This window comes from Bubalus kerabau, chromosome 5 (genome assembly GCF_029407905.1).
Source record: "Bubalus kerabau isolate K-KA32 ecotype Philippines breed swamp buffalo chromosome 5, PCC_UOA_SB_1v2, whole genome shotgun sequence".
In the NCBI taxonomy this organism is placed as follows: Eukaryota; Metazoa; Chordata; class Mammalia; order Artiodactyla; family Bovidae; genus Bubalus; species Bubalus kerabau.
Genome location: NC_073628.1, coordinates 44,415,812 through 44,431,850, shown reverse-complemented (window position 1 = coordinate 44,431,850; position 16,039 = coordinate 44,415,812). Strand labels below are relative to the sequence as shown.

The 16,039-nt window shown below is 43.1% G+C and overlaps 1 long non-coding RNA gene across 1 annotated transcript in view; it reads right to left on the bottom strand.

Moving 5' to 3' along the window:
• Positions 1–2,985: 2,985 nt before the first annotated feature.
• The window catches only part of LOC129653836 (uncharacterized), a 67,899-nt gene continuing 54,845 nt past the window's right edge, over positions 2,986–16,039 (bottom strand). The window contains exon 4 of the long non-coding RNA XR_008715230.1: positions 2,986–3,625. This is a non-coding gene — a long non-coding RNA (uncharacterized LOC129653836). The remainder of the gene's footprint in view (positions 3,626–16,039) is intronic.

Below are 16,039 nucleotides of genomic sequence, written 5' to 3'. Positions count from 1 at the left end.
GTGCTAGGGCCGCCTGTGACTGCGGGAGGTGCAGCCGCCTCCCTTGCCTTGCTGCCGGAGGAAGGAGGGCATCCATCCCCTGACAGCCCAGCCGGCCCACGCGCCCCTGGGACCCTGGAGTCTCGACCCGGCGCAAGGCAGTGGTGGGAGGATTTCCATTGGCCTTCCACAGGCAAAGCTGACACCTTCTGCAGGGTCCTCAGCGTGAAGCTGGCTTTCAAGAGGACCCGGTTGACCTGGGGACCATGGGCTTCCGAGCAGACGCCGAGCAGTGGTGGACGACTCCTAGGCCCTGGAACCAGTCCATGCCCACCCAAGAGCATCTTTTTCTGGGTCTGGAGCCAGCGTCATGTCCAGGCAGAAATGTCTTGTTCCTGGATTTACGTATGTGACCCTGCCAGGGCACATCAGCAGGCAGCCCTTTGGAGCCTGTCCACTTACCTGCCTCTCCCAGGCTGGTGCCAAGGAGCCCAAGGGTGCAGATGGCAGGACTCACAGGAACTGACTCCAAAGAAAACTTCCCAACCCTGTCAGGGCAGGGGACAGTGTTGTGCCCTGCAGCCACTGTCCTGACCGTCTACCTGCACCAAGGGCCGTGATAATGTAAACTGGACCCTGGCACTTGAAGACTCTCAGTGTGATGCAACCCAACAGTTTTTATCGAAGTTGCTTCACCTTATGCAGTTAGGTCATCTCTTGCGTCTCCTGCTGGTATCATTTGTCACATGTCATCTAGTCCGTTGCATGTGAATCAGCTTTAATGGTACTTCGGTCTGTATCTGGAGTGAACTCATAGTACATGTGGTTCAGAGCTTGCCCGTGATTTACTTATAAATTTTGTAACTTTGGAATCATTTTAAGTTGGAAGTGTATGGGTCTCTATGTTTTAAGTTATCTAAGAATTTCCTTGGAAGAAAAGTTATGACCAACCTAGATAGCATATTGAAAAGCAGAGACATTACTTTGCCAACAAAGGTCTGTCTAGTCAAGGCTATGGTTTTTCCAGTGGTCATGTATGGATGTGAGAGTTGGACTGTGAAGAAAGCTGGGCGCCAAAGAATTGATGCTTTTGAACTGTGGTGTTGGAGAAGACTCTTGAGAGTCCCTTGGACTGCAAGGAGATCCAACCAGTCCATTCTGAAGGAGATCAGCCCTGGGATTTCTTTGGAAGGAATGATGCTGAAGCTGAAACTCCAGTACTTTGGCCACCTTATGCAAAGAGTTGACTCATTGGAAAAGACTCTGATGCTGGGAGGGATTGCGGAAGGAGGAGAAGGGGACGACAGAGGATGAGATGGCTGGATGGCATCACTGACTCGATGGACATGAGTCTGAGTGAACTTTGGGAGTTGGTGATGGACAGGGAGGCCTGGCGTGCTGTGATTCATGCGGTCGCGAAGAGTCAGACACAACTGAGTGACTGAACTGAACTGAAGAATTTCCTATCAGAACTTGGGGGAAAGAAAAGAATACTAGAGTGGGTTGCCACTTCCTCCTCCAGGGATTCTTCCTGACCCAGGTATTGAAATTGCATCTTTTGCCTCTCCTGCATTGGCAGGCAGATTCTTTGCCTCTGAGCCACCTGGGAATCCATACGTATCTAATAATAAGAAGATGGAAGACAGAGATGGTATGTATTATTCTATGGAGAGAAATTCCATTAATTTGTGACTCAATCAGTACAAATTGAATACTTACCATGTGTTCCTTGACCTCCAAATTGCCCTTTCATGCTTTCCTTTAGTTTGGAATATTAGAGAGGCAAGATTTTGATCACTTCCCTGTAGACTGAAATTATCTAGTTTGTTGCTCATTTGAGATTAGCTGAGGGCTCATTTCTTGTTAAAGCATGGACATCCTTACAAAGGGTATGAAGGCCAGTTTATACTGAAGAAAAATTCAGTGAGAGAAATCTTTGCAGAGAAGACACTGAGCAGGAAGTCAGTAGATCTGGTTCAAGTTCTAATTCTAGAACAGTATGACTCTTGGCAAGTCACCTAACCTCTCTGAACCTTACAAAATGATTGCTGTACTCAAATAGGCAACTAATGCTTGAATTTTTGTAATTGGTTAATGGTGAAGAATTATATATATACATGAAGGCTATTGCGGTAAATTCAGCTCATAGGATGAGTTCAGATAGGCCAGTAAACTGCAAACTACTGGGTATATAAGCCAATAACTGTAATTTAGAGCTTTCTCTGTGTGTGTGTGTGTGTGTGTGTGTGTGTGTGTGTTGAAAGGACAAGTAAGATGAGGAAAAACGGTGTCAAGTTGCTTGGTATTTGCCCCCACCTTGACCCCAGATTAAGTTCCCTATTTTATCCCCACCAGGGAAGGCAATGGCACCCCACTCCAGTACTCTTGCCTGGAAAATCCCATGGATGGAGGAGCCTGGTAGGCTGCAGTCCATGGGGTCGCTAAGAGTCGGACACGACTGAGTGACTTCACTTTCTCTTTTCACTTTCATGCATTGGAGAAGGAAATGGCAACCCACTCCAGTGTTCTTGCCTGGAGAATCCCAGGAACCGGGAAGCCTGGTGGGCTGCCGTCTATGGGGTCACACAGAGTTGGACACGACTGAAGTGACTTAGCATAGCATAGCATAGCATTTTATCCCCACAGAGTCAGAAGACCACAGACTCCTTCCTCCATACCCGAAACCTAGTTATTAAAGGGGGTTCACTGTCAGAGTCTAAAACATCTTCTAAAAGTGGTATAAAGGACAAGAAAACAGAATCAGAGCTGGCTTACAAGTCAAAACTGCCATTTTCCTCAGGAAGTATTTTGAATGAAAAAGATGGCTCAATGAGAAAGGAGAAAAGATAATATCATTCAGCTTATATCACTTTACCTCTGAGCACACAACAGCTAGCACAAAAATGCAATGGTAAAGACTATGGGTTTTGGACTCAGACTGCTTTGAATTTGATATAGCTCTGAAGGTTCAGAGATTTGTACTCGTAAGCTAGTAAGTTTGCTGGTCACAGTTTAATGGATATTGGTATGACACATAAGACTCCTGTATCAGAGACAAAGGCCACTTTACTATTCACAGCAACAGCAATTGTTAGAGTATTAACATTTTTGTCAGTTCTCTAAGCCCCAATTCCCATGGAGTGATTCAAAAAGGGTCAGTTCACACCTGAATACACAACAGGTTGTGTTTCAATAGAGGGACTCTGGGTGTGGGAACCCAAATCTTTTATAATGTGCAGTAAGCTTGCCTGGCCCTCCATCCAAAGGGAAACCCTGTCTTACGCACTTTACTATGCTAGATAGTAAGCCTGCCTGACTTTTGTTTCAGAGGACACAATTCCTAGCTTTCAAGACTCTTCCCATACAGACATGCTGGAAAAGATAGTCCGGAACAGAGGCGATCATTGCCTCTGCTCCTAAGATGAACAAACACATGGAAGATGGTTTGGAACTATCTCCCAACAGGTTATGTCTCTACCGGGTATGATTAAGAATCAATGAGACTTCCCCTTGAATCAGTCAATCAAGGTGACTTCCAGTGGTGAATTCCCAGTCATTCAAGGTGACTCAGTGGTTAAGACTTCGCCTTCCAATGCAGGGGATGCAGGTTGAATCCCAGCTTGGGAGGTAAGATCCGACATGGTAGCTACGAAAAAACCAAAACAGAAGACAACAGTGTTGCAACAGACTGAATAAAGACTTTAAAAATGGTCCACATCGAACAAACAAAAATCATAAAAAAAAAAGAGTCAAATTTTATTTCCCTTTGAGTATTGTTTGTGGGTTTGTTTTTATATAGTGCAGATACCAGTAGCAATTATCTCACAAAAATAAAATGCATTAATCCATGTAAAGTTCTTAGTGCTGCCTAGTAACAGAGTGGTTGCTACTTTAAGGCGACAGAATGGCAATGGATTATGCATAGAAGTTCCTTCTTAGCTGCCCCTAACCCATAGTCCAGTCTAATTGATTGACAGAGGCAGCCCAGTGTGATGGAAGAACAAAGTAAAGAAGACAGACTCTTTAGCTTTATGACTTACCAAGTGTATGAACTTAACCACTTAACTTCAGTTCAGTTCAGTTCAGTTGCTCAGTCCTGTCCAACTCTTTGCAACCCCATGGACTCCAGCACACCAGGCCTCCCTGTCCATCATGAACTCATGAAGTTTACTCAAACTCATGTCCATTGAGTCAGTGACACCATCCAACCATCTCATCCTCTGCTGCCCCCTTCTCCTCCCACCTTCAAACTTTCCCAGCATCAGGGTCTTTTCAAATGAGTCATTTCTTCACATCAGGGGGCCAAAGTATCAGAGTTTCAGCTTCAACATCAGTCCTTCCAATCAATACTCAGGACTGATTTCCTTTAGGATGGACTGGTAGGATCTCCTTGCAGTGCAAGGGACTCAACAGTCTTCTCCAACACCACAGCTCAAAAGCATCAATTTTTTGACGCTCAGCTTTCTTTATAGTCCAACTCTCACATCCATACATGACCACTGGAACAACAGACTGCTTCCAAATAGGAAAAGGAGTATGTCAAGGCTGTATATTGTCACCCTGCTTATTTAACTTACATGCAGAGTACATCATGAGAAACGCTGGGCTGGAAGAAGCACAAGCTGGAATCAAGATTGCCAGGAGAAATATCAATCACCTCAGATATGCAGATGACACCACCCTTATGGCAGAAAGTGAAGAGGAACTAAAGAGCCCCTTGATGAAAATGAAAGAGGAGAGTGAAAAAGTTGGCTTAAAGCTCAACATTCAGAAAACTAAGATCATGGCATCTGGTCCCATCACTTCATGGGAAATAGATGGGGAAACAGTGGAAACTGTCAGACTTTATTTTGGGGGGCTCTAAAATCACGGCAGATGGTGATTGCAGCCATGAAATTAAAAAACGCTTACTCCTTGGAAGGAAAGTTATAATCAATCTAGATAGCATATTCAAAAGCAGAGACATTACTTTGCCAACAAAGGTCCATCTAGTCAAGGCTATGGTTTTTCCTGTCGTCATGTATGGATGTGAGAGTTGGACTGTGAAGAAAGCTGTGTGCTGAAGAATTGATGCTTTTGAACTGTGGTGTTGCAGAAGACTATTGAGAGTCCCTTGGACTCCAAGGAGATCCAACCAGTCCATTCTTAAGGAGATCAGCCCTGGGATTTCTTTGGAAGGACTGATGCTAAAGCTGAAACTCCAGTACTTTGGCCACCTCATGTGAAGAGTTGACTCATTGGAAAAGACTCTGATGCTGGGAGGGATTGGGGCAGGAGGAGAAGGGGACGACAGAGGATGAGATGGCTGGATGGCATCACCGACTCAATGGACATGAGTTTGAGTAAACTCCAGGAGTTGGTGATGGACAGGGAGGCCTGGTGTGCTGTGATAAATGGTCACAAAGAGTCAGACACGACTGAGCGACTGAACTGAACTGAATGGGGCCAGATGCCATGATCTTAGTTTTCTGAATGTTGAGCTTTAAGCCAACTTTTTCACTCTCTTCTTTCACTTTCATCAAGAGGCTTTTTAGCTCTGCTTCACTTTCTGCCATAAGGGTGGTGTCATTTGCATATCTGAGGTTATGGATATTTCTCCTGGAAATCTTGATTCCAGCTTGTGCTTCATCCAGCCCAGTGTTTCTCATGATGTACTCTGCATATAAGTTAAATAAGCAGGGTGCAATATACAGCCTTGACATACTCCTTTCCCAATTTGGAACCAGTCTGTTGTTCTAACTGTTCCATGTCCAGTTCTAACTGTTGCTTCCTGATCTGCACACAGATTTCTCAAGAAGAAGGTCAGGTGGCCTGGTATTCCCATCTTTTTAAGAATTTTCCACAGTTTATTGTGGTCCACACAGTCAAAGACTTTGGCATAGTAAATAAAGCAGAATTAGATGTAGATATCACAGAAATCTACAGAAATAGATTTTTTCTGGAACTCTCTTGCTTTTTTGATAATCCAATGGATGTCAGCAATATGATCTGTTGTTACTCTGCCTTTCCTAAAACCAACTTGAACATCTGGAAGTTCACAGTTCACATACTGTTGAAGCCTGGTTTGGAGAATTTTGAGCATTACTGTACTAGCTTGTGAGATGAGTGCAATTGTGCGGTAGTTTGACCAGTCTTTTGCATTGCCTTTCTTTGGGATTGACATGAAAACTGACTTTTCCAGTCCTGTGGCCACTGCTGCATTTTCCAAATTTGCTGGCATATGGAGTGCAGCACTTTCATAGCATCATCCTTTAGGATTTGAAATAGCTCAACTGGAATTCTGTCACCTCCACTAGCTTTGTTCTTAGTGAAGCTTCTTAAGGCCCACTTGACTTCACATTCCAGAATGTCTGGCTGTAGGTGAGTGATCATGCCATCATGATTATCTAGGTCATGAAGATCTTTTGTGGGGCGGGGTGGAGGGGGGGGATTGGAGGCAGTGAGTGTAGCAGTACATGCATGGGATCTTTTGAAGGAGATCACCATTATCATTATGTCCACCATAGTTTGGCCCCAGGTAAATAGCAGGGAGGGAACACAGTTCCACCCATCAACAGAAAATTGGATTAAAGATTTACTGAGCATGCTCACGCCCATCAGAACAAGACTCAGTTTACCCCTCAGTCAGTCTCTCCCATCAGGAAGCTTCCATAAGCCTCTTATCCTTCTCCATAAGAGGGCAGACAGACTGAAAACCACAGTCACAGAAAACTAACCAATCTGATCACATGGACCACAGCCTTGTCTAACTCAATGTAACACTAAGCCATGCTGTGTAGGGCCACCCAAGACTAATGGGTCATGGTGGAGAGGTCTGACAGAATGTGGTCCACTGGAGAAGGGAATGACAAACCACTTCAGTATTTTTGCCTTGAGAACCCCACGAACAGTATGAAAAGGCAAAAAGAGATGACACTGAAAGATGAACTCCCCAGGTCAGTAGGTGCCCAATATGCTACTGGAGATCAGTGGAGAAATAACTCCAGAAAGAATGAAGAGAAAGAGCCAAAGCAAAAACAATGCCCAGTTATGGATGTGACTGATGGTAAAAGCAAAGTCCAAGGCTGTAAAGAGCAATATTGCATAGGAACCTGGAATGTTAGGTGTTGGGAGCCGCGTTAGGCATTACTGACAAATTGGAGGCATGGCCCCAGCCCCCTCTCCTCATTCCACAAGCACAGACCCAGGATGAAGGAGTTAGCTCTGTGATTCTGACTTGTTTCTTCCTTTTTTTGGTTGAGTTGACTGGAAAGAATGTTAACGTGCTTATTGTTCTTGAAATAAGCATGAGAAAGCACAAAGCCTTCTGCAGTTGTGCCCAGAAAATAATCTGTAAAGTAACCATTGACATTTGTTCGAGGATTTTTGCAAAGAATGTCCCAGGATGAGCATGTAGGCCACAGCTTGAGGCCATAGGAAAGATTGTTACCTGAGACCTGTTTGTGAGGGAAATGTTTATGGCAAAAGAAGTTTGCTGAGTTTAAGGTTTAGAAATAATTAAGAATAGTTAGAAGCCTTTTTAGGAGATAGTGAGCTTAGGATACTAGGGGCAAGCAGGATTTAAAAAGATATGAAATAAACTGAGGAATGTGGTATGCGGCCCAGACATAAGCATGAGTTACAATGTAATCACAAGTAAACAGGATTCTGAGAGAATCACTGAGACAATAATCTGGGTGAGGGGAAACTGAAAATGTCAAACCTCTGACCTAATGCTTTTGAAAAAGTATAAAAGAGAACCTGATGCTTGAAATAAACATGTAGTCCCCTACCTCGAGTCAGAGGCTACATCATTTCCCGCTGACACCACTCATCTCCTCAGGCTGATCCCCTGGCTGCTGGAGCTGGACTCCGGTAGTTAGGTCCATGAATCAAGGCAAATTGGAATTGGTCAAACAGGAGATGGCAAGAGTGAACGTCAACTTTTTAGGAATCACCAAACTAAAATGGACTGGAATGGGTGAATTTAACTCTGATGACCATTATATCTGCTACTGTGGGCAAGAATCCCTTAGAAGAAATGGAGTAGCCCTTATGTTCAATAAAACAGTCTGAAATTAATTTCTTGGGTGCAATCTCAAAAACGACAGAATGATCTCTGTTCGTTTCCAAGTCAAACCATTCAGTATCACAGTAATCCAAGTCTATGCCCCGACTGGTAGTCCTGAAGAAGCTGAAGTTGAATGGTTCTATGAAGACCTACAAGACCTTCTAGAACTGACACCCAAAAAAGATGTCCTTTTCATTATAGGGACTGGAATGCAAAAGTAGGAAGGCAAGAAACACCTGGAGTAACAGGTAAATTTGGCCTTGGAGTACAGAATGAAGCAGGGCGAAGGCTAATAGAGTTTTGCCAAGAGAACGCACTGGTCATAGCAAACTGCTTAACTTAGTAAGCTTCATTTTCCTCATCTAAAAACTGTCTAATTTATCAGGTTATTGTAACATTTAAATGGGGTAATTATGTGATAAATAGTGTTTTGCACACAGTGACTGTACTCAGCAATAGTAGTGAACTATTATTATGTACTGGTAATTGCCCAAGTCAACTGATTCAAGGTTAACACTGAAAGTTTCTTTTCAGAGTACTTTCTTATCCACCTGCATCCCTTCAGAACGCTTGGTCTTCTTAAAGAAGAACTTACCAGCAATCATCTACCAGGAGCCTTGGACCTGCAAGTTCCCTCCAGCTGCTCAGGACTCCACATTTGGTCCAGAAATAGGGACAGGCAATGTCTTATTGAAAGTCGTGTCTTAAATTAGGTAACATGGCCTCTTAAAATCTAAGACTCCTAGACTTTGAATGGAAATGATTAGTGTGAGAGAATTCCAGTTCCTTAGGAATACACTTTTCTTCCCTAAATCTGTGTTTCCCAACCTTCACAATCTGAGATATGCCTTGGAAACACTAGGAAAATCTTCCTCATTCCCTGACCTCTGCCTTCTAATTGAGAGCTTCTGCCCTCACTTTCTACCATCTTATCCACACATTGACTCTATATCCCATCCTATTTCCTACTCTTTTGTTTTCTCTTTTTAATTTAATCAATCATTGATACATTCATTAAATGGATATTTCTGTGCCTACCATGTATGAATCATGAAGCTGAATGTACTCCAAACAGAGTAGATAACTGCAAGAGGCATCAAAATTTGAGGTTATAATATGATCCAGGTTCATAAAGAACATTAATCTAGTTGGGGTTTCAGAGACATTCATACATTAAAAAATTGAAAGAAACAAGCACAATTATGCAATCAAACCAGATTCACACACACACGTACAAATGGAGCCCAAGGCTCATTTTTTCTTTAGCAAACTCATCACTGCTCTCAACCTCAAGTCACAAGTATTAGCACATGAACTGAGTACTAAACTGTGGAGATACCACCATATGGTTTGTTATTTGGGCTGGGTAACAGATATACTACATGTTGGATACACTACATATACAGATACACTAAGTATGCTAGCGTCTCTATTTAGAGTTGCAGGAAGGAGGGTGAGGGGCAGATCGTAAGCAGGGTCTGGCTGGGTCATTGTCAGTTCTCTGGCAGCAACAGGGAAGCAGTGTTGCAGAATATTAAACACCTCTGCTATCCCTAGCCGTGAGGCTGAGCTCGATATGTCAAAGGAAAATCTGTCTTCTAAAACCCTTGAAGAAGCAGATTATGTTGACACTAATAGTTTGCTAACCTGCACTTGGCTAGATGGTGCTTGGTAAGTGATTGTTGAATGAATAGAATGAATAGAATAGAAAACCCCAGATAATGAATGTGCAGTCTTCATTATCTGGGGTTTTGCTATCTAACTTCATCTTGGACACTGAAAGATCCTGGGCACACAGCCCTCCAAGAATACTCAAATTGGGATTTCCCTCGTGGTCCAGTGGTTAAGAGTCTGCTTGCCAATGCAGGGGACACAGTTTCAATCCCTGGTCCAGGAAGATTCCACATGCCACAGAGCAACTAAGCACCAAAATTACTGAGCCCGTGTTCTAGAGCCCGTGCTCCACAAGGAGAGAAGCCAATCCAATGAGAAGCCCATGCACTGCAACTAGGTAGCCCACCCACTGCAACGAAGACCCACTGCAGACAAAACTCAACAAAATTTTTAAAAAAGAAGACCCAAATTTTTCCATGTCTGATTATGTCTTCTGTTATAAACCACAGAATCATGGATCCGGACAGCCTAATTTCAATCCTGAAAGACTGAGGGAAGCATTGTATCTACTCAGGAGACTCAGAATCTGAAATGAGACTCATAGGCATTGTTAGCCGTAAAATGCCAGGAAAAGGGGAAGATTTCCCTCAGGCAGCAAGCACCACAGCTCCTTTCCTCCAGACAGAGGAGGAAAGGAGAGCTTTTGTTTTCTTTTGTTTTCAGAGCTTTGACTATCTATCCCAGAAGAGTAGGATATCTGGGAAGCCCTCACTAAAGATTCAGTCTCTAAATTTCAAATAAAACAGAAAACTGCTTTGAGAGAAAGAACAAGAGAATCTATTTCAGATAAAGAGTGCAACCTGGAGATTTTCTGCATTATATATTACTTTAAGTGATATACTCTGTTATCAATCTGAGAATACATCAGTATATACTAAAAAGATTATCCTTCGAGTCCTAGAAGAGTTTATTTACTTTTATCTTTACTTAATAAACATTTATAGATCTTTTGCTAGTTACCAAGCACCCATCTATTTACTGTATGTATACTGTCTCATTTAATCTCCGTGTGTGCTGGCTAAGTTGCTTCAGTTGTGTCTGACTCATTGCGACCCTACAGACTGCACCCTGCCAAGCTCCTCTGTCCCTGGGCTTCTCCAGGCAAGAACACTGGAGTGAGTTTCCTTTTCCCCCTCCAGGGGGTCTTCCCCACCCTGGGATCAAACCCGCATCTCATGTCTCCTGCATTTGCAGGTGGTTTCTTTACCACTAGCACCACATGGGAAGCATTTAAGCTTCAAAACATCCCTCACTGCAAACATATTAGAGTTCAGATCGGGAAAATGGGCTGAGAGAATAATTAAGGTCAGAACTCAGAAACTGCAGAGCTAGACTCTGAAATTGGAAGTGTCTGACACTAAATCGCATGCTCACTTGTTTGGAAGCAGTAGCGACTACTCCACTGCCTCAATGCCATCCTTCTGCACACTTATCTTGAAAACAAAGAAAATTGAAAGGTTATACATCATATACATTCATTACATCGATGAGATGACCCTTAAAGGAGATAGGAAAGATACACAGAGGTAAAGAAAAATCTGCGAGTATAGGCTATCACAGAGCCAACTAATATTGTTTAACATTTTTGATTGTTGTTCAGTTGCTAAGTCATGTCCGACTCTGCGACTCCATGGACCCGCAGCATACCAGACCTCCCTGTCCTCCACTGTCTCCCAGAGTTTGCTCAAGTTCATGACCATTGAGTCAGTGATGCTATCCAATCATCTCAGTATTAAAAAGAAAAGACATCAGTTGTTTGACAAAGGTCAGTATAGTGAAAACTATGGTTTTTCCAGTGGTCATGTGTGGATGTCAGAGTTGGACTGTGAAGAAAGCTGAGCACTGAAGAATTGATGCTTTTGAACTGTGGTGTTGGAGAAGACCCTTGAGAGTCCCTTGGACTGCAAGGAGATCAAACTGGCCAATACTAAAGGAATCCAACCCGGAAAATTCATTGGAAGGACTGATTCTGAAGCTGAAACTCCAATACTTTGGCCACCTTATTCAAAGAACTGACTCATTGGAAAAGACCCTGATGCTGGGAAAGATTGAAGGTGGGAGGAGAAGGGGGCAGCAGAGGATGAGTGTAAAAAACAAATTATTTGGGGTAAAAATAATAGATGTTGTTTAGTCTCTAAGTCATTTCTATCTCTTTTCGACCCCGTGGACTGTAGCCTGCCTGGCTCCTCTGCCCATGGAATTTTCCAGGCAAGAATACTGGGGTGGGGTTCCACTTCTCACTTCAGGGGATCTCCCCAACTCAGGGATCAAACTCATGTCTCTTGCACTGGCAGGAAGATTCTTTACCACTAGCACCACCCGGGAAACCCAAGTCCATTTAAACAAGTTTTTTTTTTTTTTTTTTGGCCTGTATTATGTTTGTCAGAATTGTGAATAAGCATGTGGTATTTTTATAAAATGATTTGGTTATCTTGTCATATTTTTCTAAGCTTTTATAGAGTATACATAATAAGGGTAGGTTACAAAAGAATCATTTGTTTCCTCAAAGTTTTAAACCATCTAAATATTTTTGAAGGTAATTCTTTGATAACTCATCCATTTAGTCCTTGGTTGCTGATATATTCAAATTTTCTATTTGTTTTTAAGTCAGTTTAATAAAACACTTTTCTCAGGCAAAATTCATCCATTTCACCCAAGTTCCAATTTATTGTCATAGAGCTTTATAAAGCATGTTTTTCAGAATTTAAATGCTTCTGTTTATTATTATAAGTCTTTTTCATTTCTTTTTTCTCTCTTTCAAAAGACATTTTCAAAAGTTTGATTTTCTTTTTATTTTCAAAGAAATGGCTCTTGGATTCAATCCTGTTCTGTTATGCAATTCCTTAATATCTGTATTATTTCTTCATATTTCTTTTTTAAGAAATACATACACCTCCCACGTGCATGTTAATCTGCTACCCAATGTTACTCGTTAATCTTCCTCATCTTATTTCTTCAACACTTCCCCTTGTCTTACAAATCACACTCATGGTATGGGGTTGATGATTCTCACAGATTCTCGCTTTTAGCTTTCTGCTCTTGTTTCATAATGGTCTTGTCTTATTATATCTCATAGATCTTTTCAAGAGTTTTCCAAACATTTGGGGGGAGTTCCATCATAAACAAAGGCCCACTCTTCCGTTGAGTCTTTGGTCATTTGCCTCTTTCCGTATTTTTGTAAATATGGAGGATTGCTTATGTTCTGTCTATCTGGGGGTTTTGTTCTTATTGCTTATTTTGCCTACACAGCAGCCTCGCGTTTGCAGTGAGCAGGAGGCCCAGTGCTGCTCAGTTTCTTTCGCAGCCTGTATGTACCAAGACTTCCTTATGTACAGGGTTTCCCTGGTGGCTCAGACAGTGAAGAATCTGCCTGCAATACAGGAGACCTGGGTTCAATCCCTGGATCGAGAAAATCTCCTGGAGGAGGAAATGGCAACCCACTCCAGTGTTCTTGCCTGGAGAATCCCACGGACAGAGGAGCCTGGTGGGCCTCAGTCCGTGGGGTCACAGTCAGACACAACAGAGCAACTGACGCTTTCAAGACATTTTCACTAATGGAATACCTTCCTCATATTGTTATCAGCAACACACATCCAATCACAATTTCTTGTGCTGGCCTGCTTTATTCTCATGTTCTTCTGAAGGACATATAATCCCATATGGGATTATATCCATATCTTCTATACTCATAATTCAGAATATATATAAAACTAAACCTGTAGTCTTGTGTTACCAGAGTGTTCAGCCAGCCTTGACCCCCATCAACAGCATTTTCCTAGTGCCTAGGGTCCCGCATCTCTTGGAATCATTTCTTCATTCAACCAACATTTATTGTGCCACCTTACGTGTATAATGTACTGCTCCTCGCCTCTGTCTCTGCTTGTTTTCTGAGAAGGTATTTTATGAGTCTGCTAGTCTTACAAGAATACTCAAAAGATGTGAGCATAAAGGGGAAATATTTGCACTCCCTCAAAAGAGTATCCATTTAGAAGAGGGGCAGTGACTTAGTCCAGACTGTTACAGCAAATATAGCATAGGTTGGGTGGCTTAAACAACCGTTCTTTCTCATAGAAGTGGAGGTTGGGAGGTCCAAGATCAAAGCGAGGACACACCCCTTTGTGGTGAAGGTCCTTCTTCTTGGTTGGTAGATGGCCATCTGCTCATTGTCTCCTCATGTAGCAGAGGGCAAATTGTTATGTCTTAAGTGTTCCTCTGACAGGATGCTGATGTCACTCATGAGGGCTCCACTCTCAGGACCGAATTGCAACCCAGAGCCCCATTTCCTCATAGCATATGAGGGGTTAGAATTTCAGTGTATGAATCTGGTGGCAGGGCCACAAGCATGCAGTCCATAACGGATGGAGACATCATTTTCTGGTATTTTGATAAAGACCTGGGCCTCTTATCCAGAATGAAACATAAGACAAAGGAAGAATAGTCCTTCCCCTCTCAAGCCCGTGGCCCTGTTCTGTTTCACGAGGTGGCACATGATTCCAATGCCAGTTATTGTTATCAGTGCATCTTCATCAGTCTCAGAGGTCAGGAGTGACAGCCGTTCCGATGCCATTGCTGTAGCATGTCTAATAGACTTTAGTTTCCCAGCGCCTTTGTTTTTTCAAGGGAAAAGTCAAATACGTTTTTAAACGGGAAGCCATCCAGGCTTTCTGAGTATCCCCTTTAGGAACCTGGCGTGTCCCTGGGCCATCTTCGAACAGTTGGGGCGCTATGGAGGGCCCCCATGCACCAGTGAACTATGAAATGGTGAAATGGATCAACTGTAAGATGAGCCTCCTTAGAGTGGAGTCGAGTTTCAACCCACAAAACCACCATTTTGCCTGAGCTTCAGCCAGGAGCCCACTGCTGCCCATCTGGGTAAGAGAAACAGTGTGTTTTCCCAGGAACAGCTGCTACTCTTCTCCTCCTCTGGCAGCCAGGATGTTGCAGCTGAAAAGATTGGCTATTTCCCTTCGAGCTGCTACAAAGCGCAAAGCAGAGCAGGACGTATGATTCTCCTCTGGCCCATGTAGTGTTGTCTGGCGGGGGCACGCAGGGAAGAGACCTACAGTCACCACTTAAGGCTACCAGCTCTGCGGAGATTCTGCTCTGGGGTGGGCAACTTGGGTTAGAGAGGAGTGTTTAGAGTCAGCCATGCCTGAAGCGTGAGGAAGAATGAGCTTTCCAGTCAGTCATGCCATTTTAGCAACTTACTCCTCTCTCTCGGAGGTGGTTTTCACATGTCAAGAATGAAGATGACAGTACCCATCTCACAGGGACACAGAAGAGACGAAATATATGTTGGGCTTCCCTGGTGGCTCAGTGGTAAAGAATCAGCCTGCCAGTGCAGGAGACATGGGTTCAATCCCTGGTCTGAGAAGATTACACAGGCGGCAGAGCAACTAAGCCCAAACCACACTATTGAGCCTGCACCTTAGAGCCCATGCTTTACAAGAGAAGCCGGCTTGCTGCATTGAGAAGCCAGAGACCTGCAATGAAGAGTAGCCCTTCTCTCCAAAACTAGAGAAGGCCAGTGAGCAGCAACAAAGATGAGTGCAGTCAAAAATAAAGAATTAATTAATTTTTTAAAACGGTAGTATAAGCTAAATTCCATACATATATATGTATACATCTATGTACACATATATGTACATATTTTATATATATATATATATATATATATATATATATATATAAAAAATATACCCCCGAAAGCATATTGCTGCTCAGAGTCAGGACCAGGGTAAAGCAAGTGAGTGAGCCCTATGTGCACAAAGTTTCAGGGAGCCCCCAAAACTCAGGAACCAAAATAAGTACTATTTTAAAGCAATATTTTAAAAATTACTGCAACAAAATCTATAATGGATAATCTAAATGTTAAATAAGGACAGATTCTGACCCTCTGTGTTACAATCTTGTCTTACTGTGCTGTGCTCAGTTGCTCAGTTGTGTCCGACTCTGGGACCCCATGGACTGTAGCCCGGCAAGCCCCTCTTTCTGTGGGATTCTCCAGGCCAGCACGCTGGAGCAGGCTGCCATTTTCTGCTCCAGCTTGTCTTACTAGTCTCATCCTAATCTTGGCCCTGTTTCTAGTACAACTTTATTTAGAAACTCATGAGCCAGCCAGTGGGCACTGGTTTGTTGATTTGATTCTTTTTAAATGTTGCCTTAAAATGTCTGTGTTGCCTGCTGAGGTCTGGGCAGTCACCTTAAAATTTGAGTCAGAGGTGAACTGCTCACTCACCTCACCTTATCCCAGGGTCTGATTCTCCTAAGTTCCATTTCTTAACAGCTTATTACTTGCCATTTCCAATCTCAATGAGAAAACCACGTGCTTTCTCT